This window comes from Mustelus asterias, chromosome 2, assembly GCF_964213995.1.
Source record: "Mustelus asterias chromosome 2, sMusAst1.hap1.1, whole genome shotgun sequence".
NCBI lineage: Eukaryota > Metazoa > Chordata > Chondrichthyes > Carcharhiniformes > Triakidae > Mustelus > Mustelus asterias.
This window is the reverse complement of record NC_135802.1, coordinates 82,756,618-82,777,541: the sequence shown is the minus strand read 5'-3', so window position 1 is coordinate 82,777,541 and position 20,924 is coordinate 82,756,618.

The window sequence follows — 20,924 nt, the reverse complement described above, 5'->3', positions numbered from 1 at the left end:
AAGGAATGGCGATATGGTTCCAAGTCAGGATGGTGAGTGGCTTGGAGGGGAACTTGCAGGTGGTGACTTTATATTGCAACTGCTTCCCTTATCCTACAAGCAGTATTGAATGAACAGGAATTTTCTCCAGTTAAGTATTGAGAAGACAAAAGCCAATAATTGTCTTTATAATTTTTGACTCCCTAGTTGATCAAAAGTCTGCCTAGCTCAGTCAGATTAATTCAATGATTCAGCCTCCCTTATTCTCCAGGGTGGAGAATTCCAAAGATTAAGAATCTATGAAAGAGGAAGTTCCTCCTTGTCTCTGTCGTAAATAGGAGACACTCCATTCTGAACCAACGCGCCTTAGTTCAAGAATCACAAGGAGAAAAAGTATTTCCCCTGTCAAACCCCTCAGAATCTCTGATAACGATGACGAAGGGTCATCCTGATTCGAAACATTGGCTCTATTCACTCTCCATAGATGCTGTCAGACCTGCTGAGCTTTCTCAGCATTTTCTGTTTTTTGTTTGAGATTCCAGCATCCACAGCATTTTATCTTTACTCTCAGAATCTTATATGTTTCAATCAGATCATTTCTTATCTTTCTAAACTCCAATGAGTATAGGCCTAACATGTGCAACCCTTCCTCATGAGACAACCCCTTCATACCAACAATGAGTCTCGTGAACCTTTTTTGAACAACCTCCACTGCAAGTATTACCCTAAGGACTATTCCCATGGGACAGAGAAGAGAGACAGTCTGTCAATTTTCAAATATAAATAGGCTCTACTATTGGTTTTATTTGCAACAGAAAGAAATGAAGATTTATACAGCTCCTTAAAGAACTTCAAGCCACCACAAACCATTTCACAGACAATGAAAGACTTTTAAAGAATAATCACTGTTGCAACATGGGAAACACAATAGCCAATTTGCCTCCAGCAATTTGCTTCCAATTTCTTTGGAACAGAGAAGGCTAATGGGTGACATGATTGAGGTATAGTAAATTGTCTGGGGTAGAGATAGAGTGGACAGGAGGAACCTGTTTCCCTTGGCAGAGAATTCAAAAATAATGGGTCATAGATTCAAGCCAAGTGGCAGGAGGATTAGAGGGAACATGCGGAAAGACCTTTTTACGCAGAGGGTGGTGGGTGTCTGGAATTCGTTCCCTGAGTTGGTAGTGGAGATAGAGATCCTAAATGCTTTTAGAAAGTACCTGGATCTGCATCTTAAGTGCTGTAAGCTTCAGGGTTATGGGCTGTGAAGTGGGGAAAAACATAAAGATGGGTACCTGACACATAAAATGGCTGCCTGGCACATAAGAAGGTTACCTGGGAGAGAGACATTAAGCAGGCACTGAGTTTTAGTGCAGACAGCTACTTGAAATTAAAACATACAGGACAGACAGTTATTTAAAGTTAAACATGCAGGAATCAGATACTGCAGGAAGCCAGTAAGGGCTTGAGGCACTTTAAGATAAGGACAGACCTAGGACAATAAGGACTGATAAAGAGATTAGCCATAAATGGGAACGGGAATACATAAATACAGGAAAATCTATTACTGTATTTATAGACAGAAACTAAGTCATTGATAGTCACTGAAAGAGGAAATGTATCCATTCTATGAAACAATGTGATGTTAAAAGCCAATGTCTGTATATGTCTGGCTGTAACAATGTGTTAAACTATCGATCCTACTGAGCTATAACGATGTGTTAAATGGCTAATGTCCGGACTATCCATTGTCTGAAAAGTATAAAAATGAACCACTCATTTTGTATCATTGAGAGAAGGTAGCTGCCAAGTACTGCGGAGTGCCAGTGCCTTTCTCCATGAAGCTTCGTTAAATAAAACTGTATTGTTGAACCTCCAGTCTGACTCCGGTGGCAATTTTCCCACAACAGGCTGGATGCAGGAAGATGGGATTACAAAGGGCAGCTGAGTGTCTTTGGGTCAGCATAGACAAGATAAGACAAAGGATACCCTTCTGTGCTGTATCATTTCTGTGGTTCCAAGGCTCCACAAAGAGCTATAATATATAATCTTCTATCCAGATAATCTGTTTTCAGGTAAATGTAAAATATCCCAGATGCTTGCTATCTGAAATAAAAACAATGGAAAATGTTTGGCAGCATTCTTGGAGAGAAAAACAGAGTTAACGTTTTAAGATGATGCAACTTTTCTTGTAGATGTTGCCAGCCCTGCTGCATTGTTCCAGCATTTTTGTGTTTTGATGTCTGCTTTCAAGCAATGTTTGTTGAGGGATAGATATTGGCAGGACATTGGGGGGAACTCCTTTGTCCTTCTTCAAAACCGTATCATGGGACCTTTATGTCTATCTAAGTAGGCAGGTGGACCCTCAGTTTAATGTCTCACCTGTAGGCTGGCACCTCTCTCAGTACAGCACCTTCAATTCTGCACTGAAGTATCAGCAGATTTTGATTCAGAGGAAAAGTGCTACCACTGAGCCACAGGGTACTTCTTCAATTTACATGAGTAGTTTTTTATTTGCTAATTTAGCCAAAAAACAGTCTGAAAATGTCAAGAGGTTGATATTGCTGAACAAAAGGGAGGTGAAATCATTTTATCTTTAGATGATAAAGTAAACTGGAAGATGATGGTTTAGCCGTTGGTTGTATATCTCTCCTGATTTTCATTTCCAATAAATTCGTGGACTTCAAAAAGATCAATAATTCCAAAATCTAGAATTTTGGAGATTAATTATAAAATTATCAAGATTGTTTCCTCAAAAGGTGAAAGACAAAATTCACCTGAGTATAACATATTGTAATTTAAAGACAATTTATTTCCTGCCATCCTCAAAATGAATGCACATCCCTAAAACTGTTCATTTTATCATGTTGCAGCTTTTCAAGTGGAAAATTTGGAAAGAAATTTGTGGCTTCTATTTTAAAATTTGTCTGTAGTTAATATAGGTAAAGTTATTGTAGATGAAACTTTATAATTAAGTACAGATTGCTAGCAGAGTTCAGCACTAACTAGGTCAATTGTGTTTTTGTAAATGACTGTAAAGGCTTTGTTCTGAATTGTCTCAATGCTCAACCAATTCTGTTTTTAAAAAGCAGGACAATAGGAAACATGGCACAACGTGTAAAATAATGATTTGGTGCAATAATTAAATGTATAACAGAGCTTAAAGAGGAGAAACACAAATGTGTTTAATTTTGAGACATTCACAATGGGCTGAAGAGGACGGGCCACCTGCAGGTGAGAAAGCAGGTGGGTAGGCCTGGAAATGAGGGTGCCTGTTAATGGCGGCATACAGGTCCACCCACACCCAATCACAGTTTTGCAGGTAGCCAGGGGGGCATTGCATGGGCCACCTTGCCAATTGAAGGCCTTAATTGGACAATTGATGTCCAATTGATGTCCAATTAAGGGCCTTACCGCCGCCCCCCCCCCCCCCCCCCCACCCCCACCCTCACCCCTTCCCCACCACCGCCACTCTGATGTAGTGGGTGACAGGAGAGACTTGATCCTAATGTGTAGCCGGGCAGGTTTAACTCTGCGGATTGCTGGTCAGTTAAAGAAAGGGGTGTGCCTCCTTCCGAGCCCCTGTCTTAAATGGAGGATCCCGCTCACAGTCCAACCTTCCCTCCCATGCCCTGTCCAACAAGCCCCCCCACCCCCAACCATCCCACCACCACACCTCTTTGCTGTAGCCTGGCTCCAGTGGGAACATCTGGGTCCACCACTCCTGCCTGGCACTAGTCTTGTATAGAACTGTCAGCTTTCAATTGACTAGCAGCTCTATAAAGTGGACATCCTCCTGGAGATGGTTGAAAGTTCCTCCTCATACTAATTAAAGGGTCATCACCAGAGGTGAGCAGACCCCCAAAATTAAGGCGGGAGCGCAAAGAGCTTACCCTCAGCATAAACTTCAGCCCATTACTCTGAAGAATCACTGTTGCAGAATGTCACCATCCTAATTCCTTGCAAGCCATTAGCAGGGTGAGTTTGAGGTATTACTGGAAAGTCTGCTAATCAACACACATCACTTAAAAAATAAAGTGCACCTCGCTGAAGTACCATCCCAGTGGTCAAATAGTTTGCATAATTATTTTATAAATGATTTTCAATCAGAATAAAACAAGCCGTAGCTAGAATTGTTTCCATTCTTGGCCAAAAAAGTGAGACTTTATCCTGCATGTGTTACTTTACGCTCTTTTATTAAATGCTATTGAAGCAGCTAGCTACAGTTGGCATAAAAAAACATCTTTTTAAAGCCCTCCCCTGCCACGTTGCTGTTATGCACAACACTCCTGCTTCTATTTGCTATGTTTCTATGGCAGTTTGAGACAATGGACTTGTCAAAAATGAGGAGGGCAGAGGGGGAAATATCACAGCTGCACTTGATCTTGCTGTTAGCTAGCATCTGCACACCTGTGCTGACTCCAGCTGGAGTTCCTGGATGGTGATCAGTGCTGGAAACTGTGCCTAACTGTTCCTCAGCCCATTCCACCCCAGCCCAGAGGCAATGAGGCCAATAAAAGTAGCACCATCTAAAGATTGATCGACACATATGAGGGCCAACACCAACACCCTGTTCAAATGGAATAGAGGCAAAGGGAGTTGTAAATTGGAAGAGGAATAACTGCACCAATTCCTTTATAGGCTGCCGTTTACTGTTGGTCACTAATGGTGAGCTGTTGTGCGGCCATTTCATATGTGAGCCTCATTCTGGCTCCATGTAAATGAATATAAATTCATGCCCCTCACAACTGCTCAGTACTTATGCTAGGTTTCACCTTGCTTTTGTACATCCATCTGCAATGGATACAAAGGAATCTCGACGGGTGCAGACCTTTAACCAGCCTTTGCAAGTCTTTTTCACAGTACAGTTATAGGGCAGTTTTTTTGATCAGATAGTCCTTTGCCATATTTTAAAAAATTGTAGTGAAACTAATAACCCAGAAAAGAAATGGCCACCATCAATCGTTAGTGCAAGTTTGCTTCTAAAGCAACCCAGTTTCATGATAGAGGTGATACAATATGAAAGAAAGTGTACCAGGAAGGTCATCAGACCCCAGACCCTGCTCCAGCTCTTGACACTCCTGTTACCAATTAGATGCAGCAAGCTCGGCTGGATCAATGCCAACAGCTCTGAACTTAGCCAAACACGGCAAGGATAGCTGCAGGAAATCTGAAATGTAGGAATGGTACTATCAGTTATTACAAAAAATTAACACTGCCTCCAGATTTTAGGCCAATGGCTCATTTTTAGCAAATCTTGCAGCATGAGATTCTGTGCTACGCACAAAAGCATTCAAACGGTGCCTTTTGCTAAGGTCAGAATGAGCAACATCTTTATCTATTTCTCAGCATTGATGCATTTCCCAAAGGATGGGGAGGCACTGAATCTGCCATTCAGGACCAACCTGAACCTTCTTGAAAATGTGAATGTGGCAAACATTTATTCTATCTTGCATGTTGTCTGTGCGCCTTGCTGAAATGTATGCACGCAGCAGATGCATTGAAAGAGCTGTTCGATTGTATAAAAGCTTAATCCCTCACCTTCCTTCTCCTCTGCCAATTCTTACCCCCGCCCCACTCCCAGAGCTCTTGGAAAAGCTGACAAATTGTTAATCTTTTTTTCTAAATGCAGCAGAAGATCCTCCGTGGCATGAAAGATTTTTTAAGGCATTTTTTTGACATTGTCAGTGTATCCTCCTTCATGTTTAAGCAGACTTCTGTTTACTTCTAGTTTTTAGATCATTATCCCAAATTTTGGGGTAAGTTTTGAGCCCGCGCTCTCTCTTCATAGGAATGGCAGCACACGTTCAAAATCCGGAGAGAGTCAGAAAGCATGATTCGTCCTGGCGAGTTTCCGAGTTCTGATCTTCCAGCCCCCACACCAACAAAGTGGAGTGAAACATGCGTGGGATCTCAGGAAACGTATATTAATACATTCGCATGTCCATTAGTGAGCGCTCTCTCCAAGACTTCCTTCATCATCAGATATTCAGTGAGTTTCAGTGTGACATCACGCCACCGCCATTTACAACAGGCTTACCTGCCAGCTTTTGCAGGACGTAGGCTTCACAGCTCCTCAGAGGAGTCAACAATCACAGGAGTTAGGAAAAAAGATCAGGCATTCTCCAAAATTCCATTGAACCATAGAAAAGACACAGCATAGAAAGGAGTCATTCAGCCCATCTTATCCATGATGACCCAAAGATACCCAGGTGCCCTTTTGAATGCCACTTTCCTGCACCCGGCCCATTGCCCTGCAGCTTACAGCACTTAAGGTGCAGATCCAGGTACTTCTTAACCGAGTTTAGTCAGTATCTCTGCCTCCACCATCAACTCAGGCAGTGAATTCCAGACACCCGCCACCCTCTGCATAAAAAGGTTTTTCCTTATGTTCCCTCTACACCTAATGCCACTTAGCTTCAATCTATGTCTGCTGGATTTCGAACTCTCTGCCAGGGGAAACAGGTTTTTTCTTTCAAGTCTTCTGTATCATTTTGAAATGACCACGGCATCTGCATTACTTCGAAGAAAATACAGCCCATTATATCAACTTCATATCCCTTAACCTTGTCCAAATAAACAGACGGGCAGTGAAAAACCTCTTCAAAGAAAAATCAGGTTACTACAACAAAAACAGTTTGAGCAGCTGGCCAGGCATCTGTTCTACACATGATCTCATTATGAATGCTTGGCTGAGCCCAAAAATAACTACTGGAATCAGCCCAGCCAGGGTCTGTTTACTCTGTTGCAAGGGGGAGCGCTAGCGTTGTTTGATTGACAGCTTTATTGCCTTGTGATTACCTGGGAAAACCTCTTCAATGCCTCTGAGTTTATTTGGACAAAATTTAGAGATACAAAGTGAATTCAATGTTTCCACAATGCGACTTTCAGTGCCTATGATTGATTGACAGTTATGAGAAGGTAAAAGGTGGAATGCTTTTCAAAGGAAATGAGGAGGATTGTTTTTATTTGGGGTATTTCAAAGTAGGCATGGCTCATTGATTATGTACATTGTGCATGGTGAATGAGTGAGCATTGGAGGTTGCATGCAAGGGAAGTGAGGGATTTGAAGGAGCATGGAACATGGGCATGGGAGATATGAGGGAGCATGGTGGGGACGGGGACAAAGGAGATAAGGATGAGGGCTATTGTCCTAAGAGCCATGATTACAAGTGGGTTAAGTTCCCAGCAAATGGAGACGGACATTCTAACCTACCAGCCTTGCCAACCCTCCCATCTCTGGAGGTGGCAGTGCCATCTGTATTCCTTGCCCACTTTCCCAACACAAAATAGAGCGGGGTGGGCTCCTCCAGGATGGAGATGGGATTACAGTGTAGGGAAGATTCCTGACTCTTGATACCCTTCTCCTTGACAACAATCCAGGCCGAGGAGTTAAGTTTACAAAGTGAGCCACAAGGCGCAATTGAGGTTATAATGGCAGAGCATTAAATTTCTGGTCAGTGAATTCATGAGTTTGAAAATGATCTTGAGTGGTGTTCAAATTCACAGATCTTTGTTGAATGTGTTCTTGAATAATTTAACCTGGCTGTGAGATAGATTACAACGCAGCACCAAAAAGTACCCATCTCATGCAATGAAGACAACTCACAGTACCGGTGGCACACTAAAAACCCACATCACCTGTTGGTCAAACACAGCAAGACACTAACAAAAGATGAATTTAATCAATGCAGCTCACTGTCACCTAATCTCATTGTGAAACCGAGGTCTGCTAGAAAGAAACAGATATAGGTTTTATTTAAGGAGAATTATGCAAAAAATATCAAAATAAATCATCAGCATTAGAAGATTGGTATTAATAACTGTGGTGGTGATTTTTTAAGGCTAGAATTTTTCCAGTTGGGAATTAGCTGAAAAAATCCCCATTCCTGACTCTTTTCTTGGCTCACATGGAGGAGCAATTCAATATCTTCACACGCCTGTGCTAAACAGATGAGTGTTCAAATTCCTGCAGGCCCAGAGCACATTTGTTGTGAAGACAAGCATATAACGAAGAAGACATGGTTCAATTTACAAACAATTAATCAGAACCTGATCCCTTCAATACATTTAAATTGAACATTCAGAGGCCTGTGAAAAATCCAGAAGGCAAACAGTCACAACCAAGCTCTGCAAGTATTTACACAGACGAGTCTTTTCCTCCTCAGAAATGAATGTCTTTATTGCCTGCTGCTGATTCACAGCATTCTGTCACCCCTTGTCAGCTCCAGGAAGTTAATCAATGCAGTAATTATTCTTCTCTTTTGATCTGGTAATGGTATCAGTGTGGTCTAAGAAGGCCTGAGTGCTTGATAAGTTGCCTGTGAACTCCTTGGGAGTTGTTTGAATTAAATACCACCTACTACAGGAAAAGAAATCAATACAGCAGTTAAAATGGTTTCACAGGGACCTTTCAAGTGATTGAATATTACTCCTCTTATGAGACCAATAGCTGCCTTTCTGGCAGACATTTAGCAGCTAAATACTGTTATTAAATTTTCATAGTTTGTATTCCAGCTCAAAGCTAGCATTTTCATCAAATACATTGAACATATCATTGATTTTGACAGCGTCTTCCAAACGGACGATACACAGATTCATTAGAATTTATCATTTCAGATGTATTATTTGCTTGATAGTTACAAAGTAATTTATAGATGATTTCTCATGTGGCAATATAACTAGATTTGATTGAAAATTTTAATAACAGTTGAAAGATAAAATATACATATAAATCTATTTGAATCGGATGTCTCAGAGCCATCTTAATGTCCTCTCCAGAATTAAACTATTTATCATGAGAGAATATTGAAGCTATCATATGCAAAAATGAACCACAGGTACTAAATCAGAATGTATTGCCAAAACAAATAAAAGTCATAACCATATTCAACATCAGTTTGATGTTGCATAGGAGGCCAGAGGCAAAAGAGTCCACAGGAAGTGGCTGGGGCATACATTCTGTAGCTGGGATGGTGGCATTTGGAAGAGATTGGGGAGTTGAATTGCTTGCATTGGGTGAGTGGGGTCCTTTGGAGCTCAGTGCAGGCAGGGCTGATGAGGAGGACTTAGACACTGAACAAAATGTAGGCAGCAGATTTCTGCAAGAGTTGGAGTTAATCTGGAGTTGTGCTTGGAAGGCTGGTGAGGAGCAAGCTAGACATGAAAGTAAGAGCTTTAGTGACGGGGTTTGAAGTGAAGATGGAGGCAAGACACGATGTGAAGATGGAATAATGTGGCTTAAAGATGGATTTAGATAACAGATTTAAATGGAAATTCAGATTTGAAACGAATACAAACATCACAAAAATGACATTGGTGTTGAGCTCAATTTTGATTCCTATATTAATATCTGGTGCACTGGAGAGGGAGAATTTCATACTGATTTGCAAGACTTCCCCTCTGTATTGTTGCTAGCAGTTATAATGGAAATTGAAGAAAATAGCGCACTGAGGATGGGAATTGGTGGCACAGTGGCACAGTCGTTAGCACTGCTGCCTCACAGTGCCAGGGACCGGGGTTCGATTCCCGGCTTGGGTCACTGTTCGTATAGAGTTTGCACGTTCTCCCCGTGTCTGCGTACGTTTCCTCCAGGTGCTCCGGTTTCCTCCCACAGTCCAAAGATGTGCGGGTTAGGTTGATTGCCCTTGCTAAATTGCCCCTAGTTTTGGGTGGATTAGCAGGGTAAATATGTGGGGTTACAGAGATTGGGTGGGATTGTTGTTGGTGCAGGATCATTGGGCCGAATGGCCTCCTTCTGTACTGTACGGATTCTATGATTCCATGTGAAACACCAAGCTGGGCTGCAATGACATCTGAAGAATTATATCTATGCTGGTCATTTCCTTTGTTTCTTCATTTCCAGATCCATGCGTATGGACATGTCAAAGGAATCCTATCATTTCACCATTCACTTTCCCAGGGAGGATGTCATAAGCTACACCATTTGCTGCTAGTTAACCGGCAGAGAAGGATGGCTCCTCCCATACCTGTAAAGACAACCATATCATTGAGGATAGCCGTGAATCCTTCCAGGTCCCTGCAGGGAACATCTGTCAAATTGACTTTCCATAAGATTCATCAAACAATGCCTGAAAGAGGAAACACTTCATCACCTGGAAGAAAAGAATGAGCTGGACAAGACACAGATATTTACCCAGAGGGATGTTGAAAAGCACAGTCTATGAGAGATTGAACCCAGGTAGTAAAGCTTGTTCCCAACTTCTGAAAATTAATTCTAATGCAGTCCGTATGATAAGCAAAGATTTGTGCTTGATGTTTTACATTATCTGTTTATTTTGAAATATGTTTCGAGTGATTCATGTTGTTCAATTTCCTTCATTCGTTTGTCTTGATATGTACAATACTAAGAACATCAAAGGCAGAGAAAGGGCTAACATAAAGGGAAATCCTGTACAGACTTTACCACCATTAAAGTAAGCAAGGAAGATATGCTTTTAAAATATGGCATTTAGACACGGCATGTAAACTAAAGCTCTTGAGAAGTAATGCCAGCTTAAGGAACAGGATTGACCTAATACTGAGCCGACACTGCCAAACCTTTCAGCATTAAGGCCTGTTCACTTAAATAACCGTGCCAGCATCAACGTCATTTGCATTTACAATGTCTCCCAGTTTAAGCACATTGGAAAGTATAGCAGAAATGCTGATGAAGTACCACATCATTGATCTGTTAACGAAACTGAAGGGATAAAAGGGAGGAGCATGGACACAAAATTTGCAAAGGGATAAAAAGCAGAGAGTAGTAGTGAATGATTGTTTTGCTGAATGAAGTGTCCAGTGGTGTTCCAAAGGAGACAGTTGGTATTAGGAATGGAAATATGGAAGGCATAAAAGACCGGTGAAATGGGCAAACACATGGTACCTGAAACTTAACACAGGAAAGTGAGATGCGTTACATTCCTCCTAGTCTGTCTGGAAGAGTTCTTGAACAACTACATGAAGGACATCCTGGTATAATCTGGATGATAGAATTAGCTCATAGTTATTTTTGGTGGCCGGGTATGGATGCTCAGATTGAAGAAAGAGTGGGAGACTGCTAATCCACCCAAAACTAGACTCAATCCTGTGCACAAATAAGAAATACACGACCTTTGTCTCCTTTGCACCCTTAGGAGTAGCCTAAAATGGCATGGCAATGATTACATGTAGATTTTGCTGGTCCATTTGAGGGTTACATGTTCTTAGTCATAATTGATGCACATTCAAAGTGGCCAGAATTTGTTATCATGGGATCTATTGCATCTGAACAAACCATTAAAAAACTTAATGAAATTTTTGCAAGATTTAGTAAAACGGAACAGAAGATTATCTCAAAGTAAATGATAGTCAGCATGTAAAATCCATACCTTATTATCCATCAACCAATGGATTAGCTGAAAGATTCATGCAATCCTTGAAACATTCTTTAAAAGTTTCAAGAGAGCAAGGTTCGCTATCACATCATGTGAATAGCTTTTCGGCATCTTGTAGAAACACGACTCATGCCACTAACCAAAGTTCACCTGCATTACTACTCTTAAAGAGAAAGTTGCGAAATACGTTTGATTTGTTATTCCAGAAACTTCAGAGATAGTAGAGCATCAACATCAATCTCAATTTGCTAGATGTGAAGTGAGGGCAAAACAATGTTGGCTTCATCAAAGAGATTGAGTGTTCGTGCGTAATTATGCCATGAGTGCGAAATGGGCACCAACTATAGTTATAGCAAAAACAGGTCCAATATCTTACGTGGTTCAAACTGAAGATAAGCCAGTTTGGCAATACCATGCTAACCAATTGTTGTCATCTCAAAATGATTTCGCAGAATCATCTCCAGAGGTATCAACTTCTTTAGTCCATGATGTTGTAAATGCTACTACGGAAGACTTAGTTTAATCTGAGTTGCCAGATGATTGTGTCTTAGCTAATAGACCATGTGAGAATGATACAGAATTAGTTCTAAGAGAATTGTCTACTGAGGTTCAAAATCATACTTCTAGGATCAGGGACAGGCAAATTCCAGAACATTGTATTCAACCAAAGGGAAATAGACCTCCTCCTGATTGACTTCCTTGTTGACTGTATATAATGGTTAATGGTGCTTGGCGCTATATCTAGGGTGTTATTGGTCCTGTGTACAACAAAAGTCTGAGGTCACGTACCAACTGACTCAAGAACAGCTTCTTCCCTGCTGCTGTCAGACTTTTGAGTGGACTTACCTTGCATAAAGCTGATCTTTCTCTACACCCTAGCTATGACTGTAACATTACATTCTGCACTCTCTCGTTTCCTTCTCTATGAACGTTATGTTTTGTCTGTATAGCGCGCAAGAAACAATACTTTTCACTGTATGTTAATACGTGACAATAATAAATCAAATCAAATCAAATCAAATCATTGTAGCAATTTGTTGTCATGACTATAGAAATAAAGGGGGAGAGATGATATCTATTTCAGTGGTTGCATGATTGCTTTAAGAACCAATCACATGATTTGATGGTGATGTCATTGGGGTATTTCACAGCCTCTTGCCTTCGTTTCGCTTTCTACTCCTACAATAAACTCCTACAATAAACCTGTTGTTGTTAGTTTGAATCTACATGTGCAAACCACCTCTTTTTCTTTTTATTTAAAACCCGCTACCCTAACAGAGTTAGCGCATTACATGTCCTCTCTCCTCTTCACTGACGGGACTGCGTTTCCCAATGTCAACATTGAGAATATCATTATAATAAAGTTACATGTCATTATCAGGCCTGGACAACAAAATCATCTCCCTCCCTAACCCCCACACAATCAAGAAATCCATCCACAGTGGTGTGATAGCAGAACGGCATGAAGCTCGACTAGTCTCCAAAGGCATGCACCTGGTGAGCAGATCTCCCAGGAGAGCTCAGGTGAATACAGCATTCAGGGGGTGAGGGCCATTGGCAGTACTCTGGCACCCCCAGCACTATGCTGGCACTACCTGGTGGTGGGCAGGCTTCATAAACACCAAGTGTAGACCCTAAACCCTGACTATGGAGCCACTGGGCACTGGTTGCTGTCCAGCCAGTACCCATGTAGTGCCCACTTGATGCCTGGCCATTGCCTGAGTGCCCACCTAAGGCATGGGATGTGCCTGGGTAGAGCTAGATTGATGCAGGACAGGGCCTGGATAGTTCTAGGGGGTGGGAGGAGGGTGCCAGGGGAGCACTTGAATGAATTGGTTTGCTTGCAGTGTGCTGGGATGGCCTTGAAGAATGGCGCACTGGATCATTGAGTGCCAAAGTTGATGGTGGAGTAGGAGAATCAGAGGCTGACCCACCAGTGATTTGTCGTCCGACCTGTGACTTGAAGTTTTATTTTCAAAGTTCCACACTATAAGAGGGAGAAAGCTGCAGTTGACATTAGCAGCTTCAAGACAACTTGCCTGCACAATATTTGGGAAAACTTCAGCCACAGGGTACGTGTGGTGTTTAATTGTTGAATCGTTCTCTGTTAGATCATGTAAGTCTGTTTACACTTCATGCTCACTTTGCTTGATTTAATTAAGTCTTAGTGCAGACTCAGTAAGAATAAAACAATCTATTGAATTTGCTACAAGTGAGAGTTGCAAGCATGGAGCAGAAATTTAAAACACTGTGAATAAACCCTATTACACATATACAAACTGGTGTCATTTCTGCATGGCTCTGAGATACAAAATATACAACAAAGTGGAGATGACGTTGTGATTACTAGCTCCAGCCCCTCTTCTTTCTTCACCAGGAGATGTACCCATGCCATGGATCGATCAATTTTGGGGTTCAAGAGCTACTTGCTCACCACAGGGATGGACAGTCTGGATGTAGCAGTGATTCACCAGAAGTCAATGCCTTCTTGTTTGTTGTTTAGGATGGTATAATTTAAAAATAAAGTCTTTAGTTTTACAAGACATGGGGTGGAATTTTCCCGTCCCACCCATCATGGGAATCGTAGCAGGGATGGATTGTAAAAAAAAAAGGTCCGTTGAGCTCAGGTAGGAATTTCTGGCCTTGGGGCAAGCGTGGCTAGAAAAACCTGGTCTTAAATTGTTCAATTGTTCTGTGTTTGATTATGTCAGCCTGTTTACTATTTAAGCTCACTTAACTTGATTTGTTAAGCCTGAATATGGACTCAGAGAAAAGGGAACAAACTGTAGATGTTGCTGGAAGCTAAATCTGTCAGCATGGACCATGTATTTTAAAGCCTGTAAATAAAATCTGTTAAACACATAGAAGTGAGTGTCACCTCTGCACAGCTCTGAGATATAAAATATATAACAGTACCAAAGCAAGGAAATAATGTTCAATCTCTTTAAATCAGCTGGAGGATTGCTTTCAATATTGGGCAATATAGGAAAATATCAAAACCATGGAGAGGAAATTTGCTGGAATGCTACCAGAGAAGAGGGACCTCAGATCCACAATGAGACTAGAGAAACTGGAACTGTTCTCTTTCACATCTGAAGACTAAGAGAAGATTTGACAGAGGCGTCCAAAATCATGAACCAAGTAAATAAAGATAGCTTGTTTCTCATAGCATGGTCATTCCCAAAGGTTATTGATCAGAGGACATAGATTTAAGGTAAGTGTGAAAAAAGCCAGAGGTGAGTTAAGGAAAATTTATTTTACACAGCGAGTTCTTATGATCTGAAACGCATTGCCTGCAATGGAAGTGGAAACAAATAGAATGGTAATTTTCAAAAGGAAACTGAATAAATATATGAACGGGAAAAATTTGCAGGGCTATGAGGAAAGGGCAAGGGAATGGGACGAACTGGATAGTACTTCCAAAAAGATGGCATGGCATGGTGAGCTAAATTACCTCCTTCTATGCTGGAAGTTCTACCACTATGCGATGCCAAGCAATGCTAGGTTTTGTGACAGCCCGTCCCAAGCAAAGCCCGCTGTAATGTGATCCATCAGCTCCCTCTATAAAAGGAGCAAGACAAAAATTCAAAAGCTTCAGATTCCAGGGCATAATCTAAGCCTGTATCCCGAGTTGTGTACTATTTGCACCTCAGCATTAGCTAGTGTCTCCTTCTGCTAATTATACAAGTGGAATGAGAGATGTTTAGTGAAATTCTCCCAAAAAATTTCAACGTGTTGTCTCCAGTGGGAAAACCAGTGAGATTCCCATTCGGAGGATCGGCGCGATTCAGTTTTCAATTCAACCACTCTTAAGAAATGTTTTCAGAGCCTGGGGAGATTCTAACTGAATTCTCCCACACTTAGAATTTTTTTTTGAAGTGGGGACCTAAAGCCGCAGGCCAAGACCAGTCCTCAGAGATCGCAGCACCCTTTAAAAAGGGCACCCCGATCTCCAGGAAAACCTACACGCCCCCTCTACTCACCAACTAAGATCCCCCCACGCCTCCACACTTTCTGGCATCATGCCATGCTCCAACTCGCTAGTACCAGCATCCTCCATTTGGCACTGCCAACCTGGCACCATGGCAGTGCCAAACTGGCAGTGCCAATCTGACAGGGTAGCAGGGGCAGAGCCAGGGTACTAGCCAGCCATTTCCCCAATCACCCAGGGGCCTCAAAGGTCTCTGTGCCACCCAGCATGGCCATCATGACTGGTCTCCATTACCCCCCAGAGCTGGAGAATCCTGAGAACAGTCTCAGTCTCATTCGCTCACCTGAGGGAAGAGGACCTCCCTCTTTGCCTGGGTAACCTAGAGGAGAATCTGCAGGGAAGCATCCCTGCTCTATGGGGTCAGCCTGGATCTTCTGTCAACCATTCCTCCTTTTGCCTCAGGGCTTCACTTTGTGCTACCCTTGTGTATGAATTAAACTGATAGAGAGCTCTGGTGGATTGCATGAAGTCACTAACTTGCTTGCGGCAGGGACAGTGATGTGGAGTGTTTGCTGCTGCAGAAAGCAATGTGAAACCATGCCGTACGTTCTGTCCCTGTCATAGTTAAGGCATCTGGGGGTGTTGTGGCATCTTCTGTGGCAGGGTGAGCTTGATTGCATGCAACCCACAATCAGATCTGGGTGCCATATTTACAAGGCACTTGACATTACAGACCCACCATTGAAGGAAAAAGATGGACTTCTTGAAGAAAGAAGATGGATCTCCTGGAAACGCCCTGAGGCTGGAAGATGGACCTCCTCAATAACACTGAAGCTGGAAGATCCACCTCATAGAACCTACTCTACTCACTGCTTTGGTGTTCCAGGAGCTAGCATCACTGGCAATCTCCATCCCAAACTCCAGAGGCATCCTCAGGCCTTCTTCAGGTAAGTCCCAACTCCTGCACACCACATTGGTCCAGACATCTGGATTGGCAGGTCACAGAAAATCGGACATGGAGGAAGATTCCAATAGTGCCCTCACCTGCAATTCATTAGCAGGATCAAATTTGCTTCATGCCATAATCCAACCGGCCATGGCGGGCAGCATTGGAAGATTCCACTGATTTTTGTGCCTGAGCTTTTTTGGAGTGGCAACCAGTCAGATCCAATCCACTGCCTTCCCTTTTCTAGCAGCGGAAACTCGAGCCTTTTCAGAAAATTTAATCCAAAGCACCTGTTTCCATTTCTAACATGAATCATAGAATCCCTACAGTACAGAAGGAGGCCATTTGGCCCATCGAGTCTGTACTGATCACAATCCCACCCAGGCCCTATTCTCGTAACCCCACACATTTACCCTGCTTATCCCCCTGACACTAGGGTCAATTTAGCATGGCCAATCAACATGTACTTTCTGGCGATAATATTGGTTTTGTTTATATCTGTCCAATGAGATTTTAAAAATTAACACTTTGCACTTTCCTCAACATTCTGCTGCTGCTGTGGCTGAGTTTCATCCTCCTCTGTTGCTTTGTTTCTGTGATGATGCTTCTTTGTAAGGTAAACTTGCACTTTATATGACAGATTATCATAATGCTTGACACTGAGGGGGGTGGGGGGGGGGTTGTTGGGGGGGGGGGGGCTAGTGATGGAAGCACGCACTTGGAGTACCTGTTTAAGACGTCTTTATTTTAATTTTATTTAATAGTGTCACCAGTAGGCTTACATTAGCTCTGCAATGAAGTTACTGTGAAAATCCCCTAGTCTGCACACTCCAGCGCCTGTTCAGGTACACCGAGGAGAAATTTAACTAACCACCACTTCTTTTGGAGTGTGGGAGGAAACCGGAGCACCCAGAGGAAACGCATGCAGACATGGGGAGAACTGCAAACTCTGCACAGACAGCGACACAAGCCAGGAATCGAACCTGAGTCCCGGCGCTGTGAGCCAGCAGTGCTAACCACTGTGCCACCGTGCCAGCTTACCACCCTCTCTGCCATATTTCTCATGAAATCAAGGGAAATGAAAATTGGGAGATGTATAATGGGTGGCTAAATTGATAGGGTTCACTTTACACTATCAGCCAAAGTTCAAAGATACCAATTTACAAATTTAACACGTGTTTTGAAACAATTTGAAAATCTTCAATGTTGGAACTTGTTTTCAAAACATGTCTTTACCACACATAGTTATAGAATCATTTGGTTCTGCTTGTCCTTGTCTGGGTCACTGTCGATTAAACAACTGCTAATGTTCCAAAATCAGGTGAGCTACTTTGAAGGTAATTTTAAGAATTATACACTCAATTATTTTGATGATGCAATCCCACAGTCCAAAGATGTGCGGGTTAGGTTGATTGGCCAGGTTAAAAATTGCCCCTTAGAGTCCTGAGATGCGTAGGTTAGAGGGATTAGCGGGTAAATATGTGGGGGTAGGGCCTGGGTGGGATTGTGGTCGGTGCAGACTCGATGGGCCGAATGGCCTCCTTCTGCACTGTAGGGTTTCTATGATTTCTATGATTTCTATTGAGTCACATTGTGGAACACTGGAAAATGACATAAATATAGCTCACTGCCCGTAAAAAAAATCCACAAGGTTAAAAGCAGAGGAATGTTTAGAAACATCCTCTGTGGCTAAGTGATCTCTTCAGACATGTGGAGATCTTAAAGCTAAAAAGCATTTAAGCTGCATTGTGCCTGTAAAACTAAGATTTGCATTTCATCATATCATAACCATTTTACAAAAAGGCTATTTTATGCAATCTTATGACAGCAATGACCAAACATCTAAATTATTGGCAAATGCTGTTAAAAGCAAAGTCATTGGTTTATCCCTTTAGCTTCACCCCCCTCAAGCCAAATGCTTAATACTCCGAGGAAGTAAATATCCACTTTATAGAATGTTACAGGAGATTATATACTTCAAAGTATTCAGTGATGTAGAGGCTTCTTTTCCCAAGATTTGAACCTCCCTTCACTCTCTAATGATCAAAGGGATTTGCTGGATAGACCACTGCAGATTAGAAAGTATCAGGTTTTATCTGTTTGATTCCTGCAAGCAAATCTCCATGCCCAACTGGGTCTGTAAGCAGTTCTTATATAAGACATGTTCAGGAGAGCTTTTTTACTCTGTGCTGCTTCAAGTGCATGGCACACAGAGTAAAATCATTATGAAAAAGATCACAGTTGAGTTTTCTCCCCCAAAGCGGTTTTATTAGTTATGGTCTGAAATAGCTCATGAATGTAGCCTGTATAACTTTAGCAAATGTACTGGCCCACTATTCAGGCTAGTTAATACCTTCCTCAATACCATGCCTACACCAGGTGATAGTTATAAAGGAAAGGCTCACCTCAAATAAAACTCAAAGGTTCTTAAACCTGTTGGTTGTGTGCAAGTAGATGGATCCTGTAATGGTTACAATGCCTTAAACTGAGGATTATTTTCATGTGGCATAGTCAAATCTTTCATACAGATTTAATTATGTTAATTCTAGATTGGAGAAATGCTCTTTAAGTGGCTCTCTGTATGATTGTATGATGTTCAGAGCTGTGAGTAATGGGTTATGCTGAACTTCATGACAAGGATGTGCCCATTTCTCTTTCTGCTCAAACTTGACCCATTAGTAGCATATCATGATTTCTAAAAGTGAAGGACTTAAATTTTGTTGAAAGATCAAACTCATGGAGCAGGGCTTCTTATGTAAGGTGTATGCTGTCGGGATTGTTTCATTGAACAGTATGTTACAGAACCTACGAGAGAGCGAGCTATCTTGGATCTGGTTCTGTGCAATGAGACAGGTAGGATTAAGGATCTTCTTGTGAAGGATCCTCTTGGGATGAGTGATCATAATATGGTGGAATTTCTGATACAGATGGAGGGTGAGAAAGTAGGGTCCCAAACCAGTGTCCTCTGCTTGAACAGAGGGGAGTACGATAGGATGAGGGTGGAATTGGCTAATGTAGACTGGGCGAGCAGACTGGTAGGTAGGACAGCTGAGGAACAGTGGAGGATTTTTAATCAGCAAAAATATATTCCGGTGATAAAGAAGGACTGTAAGAAAAAGGATAACCGGACGTGGATAACGAAGGAAATAAAGGAGAGTATTAAAATAAAATCAGATGCGTACAGAGTGGCCAAAAATAGTGGAGAATTAGTGGATTGGGAAAGCTTTAAAGAAAAACAAAGAACGACTAAGAAAGCGATTAAGAAAGGAAAGATAGATTATGAAACTAAACTAGCTCAAAATATAAAAAATGATAGTAAAAGTTTTCACAAATATATAAAAAGGAATAGAGTGGCTAGAGTGAATGTTGGAAGATGAGAGGGGGGAATTTAATAGTGGAAAACGAGGAAATGGCTGAGACTTTAAATAAGTTATTTGTGTCGGTCTTCACGGTGGAAGACACAAATAGTTTGCTGAGTATTAGAGATTGAGAGTTGGTGGGAGGGGAGGTCCTTAATACAATTACTGTTACTAAGGAGGTGGTGCTTGGTAGACTAATAGGACTGAAGGTAGACAAGTCCCCGGGCCCGGATGGAATGCATCCCAGGGTACTGAAAGAAATGGCTGAGGTAATAGCAGATGCGTTAGTAGTAATTTATCAAAATTCGCTGGACTCTGGGTAGTGCCGGCTGACTGGAAAACAGCTACTGTTACGCCGCTGTTTAAAAAAGGAAGCAGACAAAAGGTGGGTAACTACAGGCCGGTTAGCTTAACGTCCATAGTTGGGAAGATGCTAGAGTCCATTATTAAAGAGGAAATAACAGAGCACCTGAATAAGAATGGTTCGATCAAGCAGACGCAGCATGGATTCATGAAGGGAAAGTCGTGTTTGACGAATCTACTGGACTTTTATGAAGATGTCACTAGTGCGGTTGACAGAGGGGAACCGGTGGATGTGGTGTTTTTAGATTTCCAGAAGGCGTTCGATAAGGTGCCTCACAAAAGGTTGCTGCAGAAGATTGGGGTACACGGAGTTAGGGGTAAGGTGTTGGCGTGGATTGGGGATTGGCTATCTAACAGGAAGCAGAGAGTTGGGATAAATGGGTGCTTTTCTGGTTGGCAGTTGGTGACCAGTGGCGTGCCGCAGGGATCGGTGCTGGGGCCTCAATTGTTTACCATTTACATAGATGATCTGGAGGAGGGGACTGAATGTAGGGTATTCAAGTTTGCTGATGACACGAAGGTGAGTGGGAAAGCGAATTGCGTGGAGGACGCGGAAAGTCTGCAGAGAGATTTGGATAGGCTGAGCGAGTGGGCGAGGATCTGGCAGATGGAATATAACGTTAGCAAATGTGAGGTTATCCACGTTGGAAGAAATAATAGTAAATTGGAATATTATTTAAATGGAGAAAAATTACATCGTGCGACTGTGCAGAGGGACCTGGGAGTCCTTGTGCACGAATCGCAAAAACTCAGTCTGCAGGTGCAGCAGGTGATCAAGAAGGCGAATGGAATGTTGGCCTTTATCGTGAGGGGGATAGAATATAAAAGCAAGGAGGTCTTGCTGCAACTGTACAAGGCACTGGTGAGGCTGCAACTGGAGTACTGTGTGCAGTTTTGGTCCCCTTATTTGCGAAAGGATATATTGGCCTTGGAGGGAGTGCAGAGAAGGTTCACCAGGTTGATACCGGAGA